Here is an 11950-nt window from a genome sequence, read left to right as displayed (position 1 = left end):
TCCTACAACAACGATGGACTCCACAACTCCCACAACTGAATCAACTACAATGCCAGAAACTACCAAGCCCGAAACCTCTCCAACTACAGTTACACCAACAACTTTAGATACTAGTAGCGCTACAACAACGATGGACTCCACAACTCCCACAACTGAATCAACTACTATGCCAGAAACTACCAAGCCTGAAACCTCTACAACTACACTTGCACTAACAACTTTAGATACTAGTAGCCCTACAACAAAGATGGACTCCACAACTCCCACAATTGAATCAACTACAATGCCAGAAACTACCAAGCTCGAAACCTCTCCAACTACAGTTACTACAACAACTTTAGATACTAGTAGCCCTACAACAAAGATGGACTCCACAACTCCCACAACTGAATCAACTACAATGCCAAAAACTACCAAGCTCGAAACCTCTCCAACTACAGTTACACCAACAACTTTAGATACCAGTAGCCCTACAACAATGATGGACTCCACAATTCCCACAACTGAATCAACTACAATGCCAGAAACTACCAAGCCCGAAACCTCTCCAACAACAACTTTAGATACAAGTAGCCCTACAACAAGGATGGACTCCACAACTCCCACAACTGAATCAACTACAATGCCAGAAACTACCAAGCCCGAAGCATCTCCAACTACAGTTACAACAACAAGTTTAGATACTAATACCCCTACAACAACGATGGACTCCACAACTCCCACAACTACAATGCCAGAAACTACCAAGCCTGAAACCTCTCCAACTACAGTTATATCAACGACTTTAGATACTAGTAGCCCTGCAACAAAGATAGACTCCACCTCTCCAACTACACTGAATCATCCCACAACTGAATCATCTACAATTCTAGAAACTACCAAGCTCGAAACCTCTCCAACTACACTTGCACCAACGACTTTAGATACCAGTAGCCCTACAACAAAGATGGACTCCACAACTCCCACAACTGAATCAACTACTATGCCAGAAACTACCAAGCTCGAAACCTCTCCAACTACACTTGCACCAACGACTTTAGATACCAGTAGCCCTACAACAACGATGGACTCCACAACTCCCACAACTGAATCAACTACAGTGCCAGAAACTACCAAGCTTGAAACCTCTCCAACAACAACTTTAGATACAAGTAGCCCTACAACAAGGATGGACTCCACAACTCCCACAACTGAATCAACTACAATGCCAGAAACTACCAAGCCTGAAACCTCTCCTACTACAAGTCCGTCATCTGAATCCACTGTAATTCTAGTAGCTACCAGTTCTAAAACCTCCCGAACTACAGTTATACCTACAACTTTAGATATTAGTATCACTACAACAAAGGTGGACTCCATAAGTCCCAAATTGGAATCTACTACAATGCCAGAAACTACCACCTCTGAAACCTCTCCAGCTACAGTCCTATCAAGAACTGATGCAAGCAGTACTACTACAGCAATGATGGACTCCACAAGTTTCAGATCCGAATCCACTGCAACACCAGAAATTACCATTTCTGAAACCTCTCCAACTCCAGTTGCACAGACCATTTTAGATAGTACTACAGCTACAATGAAGATGGAGTCCACAACTCCCAAACTGGAATCTACTACAATGCTTGAAACGATCTCCCGTGAAACTGCCCCTGTTACAGTAATAGGAAGAACTGAAGCTAGCAGTGGTGCTTCAACAATTTTGGAGTCCACAACTCCCCCATCTGAATCCACAATACCTGAAACAATCACTTCTAAAACATACCCAAGTACCGACGTAACAACAACTGTAGTTGGTAGTATTGCTACAACAAAGTTGAAGTCAGCTACTCCCAAATCTGAGCCCACCACTACACCTGAAACAAGCAACCCTGAAACCTCTGCAGCTAGTACGAGTAGTACTTTTACAACAGAGTTTGACTCAACAGTGACTGAAAGAACCTCTCCTGAAGCCTCTACCACTACCGTTATATCATCAACTGTACTTAGCAGTTCTGCTACAACAGAATTGGGATCAACAACTCCCACATCTGACTCCACCACAACACCTGATGCAACCTCTCTTCAAGGCACAAGTACCTCAACGCTGACAACAGGTTAGAGTTTGTTTTGTTTATTCAAAATGACTTTGCTTTGCTTGCTCATGACTTATCCTTCAAGGGTTAGTGCCTGAAAGATGTTTTGACTCACCAAAATGGAGGCTGTTGTTGGGCTAGCTCCAGGTGGTAGGAGGGATGCAGTGAATATAAGGGGAGTGCAATAAACTCCCTTGTCATGGTTGGAGCATTATCTGGTTAAGTTTGGACTAATGGTGGCATCTCCACCTGTAAAAGGTGGTGGCCTGTTCAGATTGCCTGTCCTTGGAGACTGATGGAACCTGATGTGTTCCAGAATGCTCTGGGGGATTCTCCAAAGCTGAAAGCTGGTGATCTTGTCAAAGCCATTATCTTCTTATATGGTGAGTAGAAATGGACAGTTGACATGATCCCTCCAGCGTTTTGGAGCCTGAGCAGCTCTTTGGTAATCTGAGGGGTTTCGGACTATGAAACAAGCTGGATGAAGACTGGAGAGCAGGTGGGACAAGTCATGCCGTAAGCTGACCTAACACTGGTAAGAACACATAACAATGTCTACCATGTGGCAGTGTGGGCTGCAAAAAAGGCACATTTTGCAGCTCGCATGGCGTCCTCTAGAAGCTGGCTGACAGACAGTCTGGTGGCTACTGACTCCCAGTGTGAGGAGGGGACCTCTGGAGCCCACTGTGACCAACTGGCTACTTGGAGGATAAAATTGCTCAACTTCAGAGAGATGTTGACTCTCCATTTGTTGCAGCTCTGGATGAAGTACCCGGTACTGCAATCAATGATGTTTTGTAATATTGGTTTTGCCGTATGTGGGCCAAGTGGTGGTGGCAATGCATCTGACCATGCGCTCCCTCTACCCCTGTCCCTCTTGGCTTACCAAATTTAGCAGACCGAGGCTGACTGGTTGGATCCAGAGTGTAGTTAATGCTTCGCTGAGTGAAGAGGTGGTCCCTGCTGCGTTGAAAGAGGCAGTGGTGTGACCGTTCCTAAAGAAACCAGCTCTGGGCCCTTTAGCTATTGGTCCATTGCCAAGGTGATGGAGAAAGCCATGGGGGGGTAGCTGCAGGCATCCTTGGATGACACAGATTATCTAGATGCATTCCAGTATGGATTCAGGGCTAAATATGGAACTGAGTCAGCCTTGGTTGACCTGATGGATAACCTCTGCAGAGAGTAGGACAGTGGAGGTGCAACCTTGTTTCTGCTTCTTGATCTCTAGTTGGCTTTTGGTACCATTGACCATGATATACACCTGGACCGGTTCCAGGGAATGGGAATTAGGGGGCACTGTATTACAGTGGTTCCAATCCTACCATCAGGACCAAGCCCAGAGAGTAGTAGCATTGGGGCTTCTTTTGGTCCTCTGGCAGCCGTGTTATGGGGTGACCTTATCTCCAGTGCTATCTGATATCTACATGAAGCCATTGAGAGTGGTCATTAGGAGTTTTGGGGCAAGGTGCCAACAGTATGCTGATGACACTCAGCTCTATTCCTCCAGACATCTGAATCAGGGGATACTTGCAGTCCCTGGGCCACTGCCTGGACACAGTGGATGAGGAAAAATCAAAACAGATCACTTTACACTGTCTATGACTAATTCAGATTACCCTACTGTTACTATTACTTCTACTCCTATGACTATTTTTATTTCTCAAGTTCAAACCACCTTTGGCAGTGTTCCTACAACAGAGCTGAAATCAGCAACTCCCCTATCGGAATCCACAACCCCATCTGCTGAAGCCACTCCAAGCGCTCTTACACTAACAACAGGTAAGAATTGTTGTTGTTTCTTAAATATTTCTTTCTTATGATCCTATACCTCACACAAGAGTACCTAAAAATATCCCAAAATAAAATGGATCAAACAAGTCAATTTCAAGCTTCATATATGGAAGCAAGTTTTCACCTGTTCACCATCCAAGCTACTACTGCTTTTGTGGCCAGAAACAAGACCTCCTGTTGTGTTACTACCACAACCATGCCAGAAATAGCATCTCTTGACAGGCACAACAAGGATGATACCGTGTTGAAGAGCTGGGAAACGCATTAAATGCGCACAACAGAATGCACGGCAGAAATTAACATAATACATTTGCTCAACAGCTGGAACCGCCCCCAGTGGAACATCTGGTGCCAATGGTGTGTCTACCACAAAATCATCAGCAGCAACGTCTCAGACAGCTATCACTACTGCTGGTAAGTTTATTTCATTCAAGTATATTGTCACACAGTGACAGTGTTCTTGAAGCTACCAGCATGAGTCTGACCAAACTGCGGGAGGCAGTGGAAGACAGGAGTGCCTGGCGTGCTCTGGTCCATGGGGTCACGGAGAGTCGGACACGACTAAACGACGAAACAACAATATTGTCACACGCTGCCCCAATCTCTGAGCGGTGTGAGCTTCCAGGGGTTCCAGGCACTTACCCAGGGTTAGTGTTTTCTTCTGGAAACGAGGCATAGTGGAGACGGTGGTGTCTTTAGGATATATGGTTTATTTACACCTATATACAACCTCCAAGCGGGTCTTGCTTTCTTCATAGGCACAGCCCTGGATTCAAATAGAAATCAGCCATTGTGCCTTGCCTACTGCTGGGCAAATCCCAGTCATATCTAGGTGCATTCCTTATCTCCAGCTATTTCAAAGATACTTTTTATTTATGCTTTCTCTTTTCTTCAACCCAGCAGGAAATAAATTCCCACAATGGGCTCTTCCTCTCCTCCTCGGCCCAGCCGTTGTGCTCTGTGTCGTGCTCCTGATGTGCATCGGATGCATGGTAAGGGTGGGGGAAGATGCCATCTACAGAAGATGCTGTGATGGGCATGAGGGACTGGGATACGTCAGAGGAATATAGGAGGGTGTAAGAGAGTCAAAGTTTCTTTCCCACCCGTATGGTGCAGCTCCAGCTAGAAAAAGCCAAAGTTCACAGACAAAAAGACATCTGGTGAAAGTTGTCTTGGGTAACAGCTATAATCATTTCATTTCATTTCATTATTTATGCATACATAATACAGTGGTACCTCGGGTTAAGAACTTAATTCGTTCTGGAGGTCTTTTCTTAGCCTGAAACGGTTCTTAACCTGAGGTACCACTTTAGCTAATGGGGCCTCCTGCTGCCACCGCACAATTTCTGTTCTCATGCTGAAGCAGTCTTAACCCGAGGTACTATTTCTGGGTTAGCAGAGTCTGTAACCTGAAGCGTCTGTAACCTGAAGCATCTGTAATGAGAGATACCACTGTACATACACACATACTCTCTCTCTCTCTCTCTCTCTCTCTCTCTCTCTCTCTCTCTCTGCCCATCTGGTTGGGTTTCCCCAGCCACTTTGGGCGGCTTCCAAAAAAATATTAAAAATACAATAAAACTGTAAACATTTTTTAAAAATCCCTAAACAGGGCTGCCTTCAGGTGTCTTCTAAAGGTCAGATGGTTGTTCATTTCCTTGACATCTGATGGGAGGGCATTCCACAGGGCAGGCGCCACTACCAAGAAGGCCCTCTGCCTGCTTCCCTGTAACCTCACTTCTCGCAGTGAGGGAACCGCCAGAAGGGCCTTGGCACTGGACCTCAGTGTCCGGGCTGGACAGTAGGGGTGGAGATGCTCCTTCAGGTATACTGGGCTATCACCAGTGTTAACCGATTCCTGTTTGTCCTCTGGCTCACTCTCCCTTCCTTGTTTTGCGATCTCTTGCAGGTCATCTACTGCCTGCAAAATCCTGTGTCTGAGTCTTACAACATATACCAAACCCACTTTATGCGCCAGAGCATCCAAAATTTCAGTTGGAGGAGGAGGAACAGCCAACAGAGGGTTCAGTCGTCCCTGGATTGTGAAGATATCAGCCAACAATTCCAGCCAACAATTGTTGGTTCCAACAATTATGGCTTCTTATAGCAAGGGTCTCTGATGTCTTCCCGGCACACTTTCTGTGCTGACTTGGTTAAACCTTCAGTATCAGGTGATAATTTATTGAGACGCTCTTATGGTTAGCAATATCCCCAACACACATATTTATTATTATTGTTATTTATTGAGAAAATCGGTACTGCTCAGGACAGCAATTGGTTCCAGCTGCTAACAAGCAGTAACAACTACCTCTAGGTGGCAGCAGTGAGAAAGATGTAAGTTCTAAAAGGGCTGGCTTCCAACAGACAAAGACTAAGGTATTTTTGTTAAGGGGATAGAATAACCGATTCTGCAGTGTTTGTATTACACATTCAGGTCTGTATATCATTGTGTATTGTGCATAAATTAAAGAGCTTTAGAGGGTTATTTCATGGGAAGCAGTGTCCACATGGGAAATTGTTGGTTGCTTAAGGTTTGGGATACAGTATTTGGTTTCTCAGACATCAGTACCACGTAGCATTTGCATAGTGCATTTTAAGTGCTTTGCATGTTTTATCCTCGTAGTAGTCCTGCTGCAGGTAGGTCAGTATTATTAGCCCCATTTTGCAGATGGGGGGAGCAGGGACTGAGGCTGCAGGAACTGTGGCTGAGGCGAGATTTGTGCTGGGGACCCGCCAGCACAGACCTTACATATTGTGGTACTATAATGAACTAGTTCTCATGTGTCTAGAGCAGGGGTAGGCAACCTAAGGCCCGGGGGCCAGATGCGGCCCAATCGCCTTCTCAATCCAGCCCGCGAGCGGTCCAGGAATCATTGTGTTTTTACCTGAGTAGAATGTGTCCTTTTATTTAAAATGCATCTCTGGGTTGTTTGTGGGGCCTGCCTGGTGTTTTTACATGAGTAGAATGTGTCCTTTTATTTAAAATACATCTCTGAGTTATTTGTAGAGCATAGGAATTCATTCTTTCCCCCCAAAAAAATATAGTCCGGCCCACCACAAGGTCTGAGGGACAGTGGACCAGCCCACGACTGAAAAAGGTTGCTGACCCCTGGTGTATTGGGTTCAGTTTATGTACTAATAGTCTAGACTCCATTCCCTAGATTATCTGATCCAAACCTTTGAAGCACTGAACAATACCATCTTACTAGGACTTAGTTTGAAGTCCATTGCACCATTGCCGGAAATCAGCCCCCATTGAACCTAGTGGGGCTTGCCTCTATGGTAAAAATGCACTCTTAAGGACATACCTTTCTGACGAAAATCATTTTAAAATATAGTATTTTAACATTTTCTCAATTTGGGCAGTTCACGAGGCATAGACTAGAGGCGTCGTCCCTTTTGGCAGAACTGGGAACTGCACTAAACAAGTAATTAGCTAATGATTTCTCTGTGAGTTGTAGATGTTCTGTGTTTCCATTTATTGTAAAGTCTTGGGGTGGAGAATCAAAGCAGCAAAAATAAATACTGTAAATTGGTTCTTTCATTTGTCTAAGTTCTGCTGGCTCTGCCTTATTATCCCGTCAAAAATAGGCACTATCTTGTAAATTCCAGTTGTATACATTATTCCATAGAAAGAAAATGTGTACCTTGGCCCACCCCTCAATCTTGCCTTGCATGGAACTGCTGCTCAAAATACACAGTTTTGGTCCATTAGTGGAGTGATGGAAGCACGGCACACACAATTATCATATTAATGACAACTGAAACATCAAAGCCCCATCACAGCTAACGTTAGTCATAATTATGTTGTGACGTGGGGTTTGTGATTTCAGCTCTCTTGACATAATATGCTGGAGACAGTTCTCTAGTAACACTTCTTTATTACAGCAACAAGACTGAGACTTGAGGAGGGGAGAGCTACATTTATAGGGACAGGGAACTAGCTAGAAAGGATACATTTTGGAGGGAACAATATCAGGCAATCACAGTTCTGCCTTTTGGAGGCAACCAATAAGACAGAGGATCCAAATACAAGAGCTTAAATGAACCAATAGTAGCTGTACCCTCTGGAACCAAAAGGCAGTTACTTTACCCTAATGCAATTACAAGAAGAGTTTGGATTTGATATCCCGCCTTTCACTCCCTTTAAGGAGTCTCAAAGCGGCTAACATTCTCCTTTCCCTTCCTCCCCCACAACAAACACTCTGTGAGGTGAGTGGGGCTGAGAGACAGAAGTGTGACTGGCCCAAGGTCACCCAGCAGCTGCATGTGGAGGAGCGGAGACGCGAACCCGGTTCCCCAGATTAGGAGACTACCGCTCTTAACCACTACACCACACTGGCTCCCCCACTACACCACACTGGCTCCCATTACAGACAATAATAATACAGATATAAAATCCTTTGACTTAATACACAACAAATTATTCCCCGGTGAAATCAATGGAAGACATTAGTAATATCTAAAGTCCCAGTGGGATATGTATAAAAGGTAAAGGGACCCCTGACCATTAGGTCCAGTCGTGACCGACTCTGGGGTTGCGGTGCTCATCTTGCTTTATTGGCCGAGGGAGCCGGCGTACAGCTTCCGGGTCATGTGGCCAGCATGACTAAGCCGCTTCTGGCAAACCAGAGCAGCGCACGGAAAGGCCATTTACCTTCCCGCCGGAGCGGTACCTATTTATCTACTTGCACTTTGATGTGCTTTCGAACTGCTAGGTGGGCAGGAGCTGGGACAGAGCAATGGGAGCTCAGCCTGTCAGGGGATCTGAACCGCCGACCTTCTGATCAGCAAGTCCTAGGCTGTGTGGTTTAACCCACAGCGCCACCCTTGTAAATAAGTCCAACAGAGTTCAGTGGCTCTTCCTTCCAAACAAATATGGATCAGGGCCAAATACTGAAATTCTGGTATCGAAGAATGAAAGAATATTCAGCAGATGTTAAAGGCCTGGAGATTATTCACACCTGAAAATTACAAAGGAGAAGTTTGAGGAGAATTTGTGGGGGCAGTTTCGTTTCGTTTCAGTCTCTGGCTCACTAGAGTACTGTCGTCCTGTTTAGCTTAGTGTGGCTGAAATAACTGCATCAAGATCAGCTTCACAGGGGATGATCAAATGAAATAAGGAGGACGTGCTTTGCTAGCAAAGGCACATTTTCTGTTTCTACTCTGCCTGTTCCTAGTCACTTCCTGTTGTGACTCCTAGTCCCAAATATTTCAGCCCCCCAGCACCTGAAACCAGGGAACACACGTGCCCTCACTTCCCACCCTAACTAATTCCACCTTGTGTTTCTAGCCAGCCTGGTGACAGAGCAGGACAAGTAAGTGCAAATCCACATTACAGAAAAAGAAGAATTTCTTGCTAGGGTGTCACTAAAGTCAAGTTATGAGAATGCCAGACACTTTGCAAATGGTTTACAAACAAGGAAAGAATGTATTATTTAGAAGGCGGCACCCATGACCTCAATACGTCATTAGAACGGGGCTAGGTAACATGCAGTCCTCTAGATGTTTGTATTTTTATTCAAAGCGTTTTTACTCAAGTAGACCCACTGAAATTAATGGGACAGATTTGGCAATGTTCATTAACTTGTATGTATTTTTATATTATTTCATAAAACTTATACACTGCTTGATTGTTACAAAAAAAAATCCTCAGAGGTTTACAAAAAGATAAAACCATAAAATGGGGGGGGGGTTTACAATGCATGAAAACAAACAATAAGTTAAAATACTAAAGCACATTAAAGTTCACATCAGCATTTCATAGAATCATAGAATCATAGAGTTGGAAGAGACCGCAAGGGCCAATCGAGTCCAACCCCCTGCCAAGCAGGAAACACCATCAGAGCACTCCTGGCATATGGTTGTCAAGCCTCTGCTTAAAGACCTCCAAAGAAGGAGACTCCACCACACTCCTTGGCAGCAAATTCCACTGTCGAACAGCTCTTACTGTCAGGAAGTTCTTCCTAATGTTTAGGTGGAATCTTTTTTCTTGTAGTTTGGAACCATTGCTCCGTGTCCGCTTCTCTGGAGCAGCAGAAAACAACCTTTCTCCCTCCTCTATGTGACATCCTTTTATATATTTGAACATGGCTATCATATCACCCCTTAACCTCCTCTTCTCCAGGCTAAACATGCTCCCTTAGCCGTTCCTCATAAGGCATCGTTTCCAGGCCTTTGACCATTTTGGTTGCCCTCCTCTGGACACGTTCCAGTTTGTCAGTGTCCTTCTTGAACTGTGGTGCCCAGAACTGGACACAGTACTCCAGGTGAGGTCTGACCAGAGCAGAATACAGTGGCACTATTACTTCCCTTGATCTAGATGCTATACTCCTATTGATGCAGCCCAGAATTGCATTGGCTTTTTTAGCTGCCGCGTCACACTGTTGGCTCATGTCAAGTTTGTGGTCAACCAAGACTCCTAGATCCTTTTCACATGTACTGCTCTCAAGCCAGGTGTCACCCATCTTGTATTTGTGCCTCTCATATTTTTTTTGCCCAAGTGCAATACTTTACATTTCTCCCTGTTAAAATTCATCTTGTTTGTTTTGGCCCAGATCTCTAATCTGTCAAGGTCGTTTTGAAGTGTGATCCTGTCCTCTGGGGTGTTAGCCACCCCTCCCAGTTTGGTGTCATCTGCAAATTTGATCAGGATGCCCTTGAGTCCATCATCCAAGTCGTTGATAAAGATGTTGAATAAGACTGGGCCCAAGACAGAACCCTGTGGCACCCCACTAGTCACTCTTCTCCAGGATGAAGAGGAACCATTGATGAGCACCCTTTGGGTTCGGTCAGTCAGCCAGTTACAAATCCACTGAGTGGTAGCATAGTCAAGTCCACATTTTACCAGCTTCTTTACAAGAATATCATGGGGCACCTTGTCAAATGCCTTGCTGAAATCAAGGTAGGCTACATCCACTGCATTCCCTTCATCTACCAGGCTTGTAATTCTGTCAAAAAACGAGATCAGGTTAGTCTGACATGACTTATTTTTCAGAAATCCATGCTGACTATTGGTGATCACAGCATTCCTTTCTAGGTGCTCACAGACTGTTTGCTTAATGATCTGCTCCAGAATCTTCCCTGGTATTGATGTCAGACTGACTGGGCGGAAATTATTTGGGTCCTCTCTTTTCCCCTTTTTTAAAATAGGGACAACATTTGCCCTCCTCCAGTCTGCCGGGACTTCGCCTGTTCTCCAGGAATTCTCAAAGATGACTGCCAGTGGTTCTGAGATCACATCTGCCAGTTCTTTTAATACTCTTGGATGCAGTTCATCTGGCCCTGGAGACTTGAATACATCTAAACTAGCCAAGTATTCTTGTACTATCTCCTTAGTTATTCTGGGCTGTGTTTCCTCTGCTGAATCATTTGCTCCAAATTCTTCAGGTCGGGCATTGTTTTCTTTATCGGAGAAGACTGAGGCAAAGAAGGCATTGAGGAGTTCAGCCCTTTCTGTGTCCCCTGTTTGCATTTCACCATCTCCTCTGAGTGACCCCACTGTTTCTTTGTTCTTCCTTTTGCTACGAACATACCCATAAAAGCCTTTTTTGTTGCTTTTAACCTCTCTAGCAAGCCTGAGTTCATTCTGTGCTTTAGCTTTTCTGACTTTGTGTCTACACGTGCTGGCTATTTGTTTGAATTCCTCTTTGGTGGTTTCCCCCCTTTTCCATTTTTTGTACACATCCTTTTTTAATCTTAATTTCTAAGCATCTGGGTAGGCTTGTCTAAACAATGATGTTCTTAAAGGTAAAAGGACCCCTGACCATTAGATCCAGTCGTGACTGACTCTGGGGTTGCGGTGCTCATCTCGCTTTATTAGCCGAGGGAGCCGGCATACAACTTCCGGGTCATGTGGCCAGCATGACTAAGCCGCTTCTGGCAAACCAGAGCAGCGCACGGAAATGCCGTTTACTTTCCTGCTGGAGTGGTACCTATTTATCTACTTGCACTTTGACGTGCTTTTGAAATTGTAGGTTGGCAGGAGCTGGGACCGAGCAACAGGAGCTCACCCCGTCATGGGGATTCAAACCAGCGACCTCCTGATCCCACAGCACCACTCACGTCCCTTAGCAGGCACTAAATGC

General features: G+C 44.9%; 1 long non-coding RNA gene across 1 annotated transcript; it reads left to right on the top strand.

Annotated features, from left to right (window-relative positions):
- The first annotated feature begins 1649 nt into the window (after positions 1-1649).
- On the top strand, positions 1650-5915 carry LOC309337425. The gene is made up of 5 exons (XR_014154284.1): positions 1650-2093; positions 3738-3851; positions 4185-4277; positions 4764-4855; positions 5773-5915. It is a non-coding gene; the product is annotated as an uncharacterized lncRNA (long non-coding RNA).
- The last annotated feature ends 6035 nt before the right edge of the window (positions 5916-11950 follow it).

Source organism: Podarcis erhardii, assembly GCF_964252035.2.
Source record: "Podarcis erhardii genome assembly, chromosome: 2".
In the NCBI taxonomy this organism is placed as follows: Eukaryota; Metazoa; Chordata; class Lepidosauria; order Squamata; family Lacertidae; genus Podarcis; species Podarcis erhardii.
The sequence above is the reverse complement of the archived record's forward strand: the minus strand, read 5'-3'. Positions and strand labels throughout refer to the sequence as shown.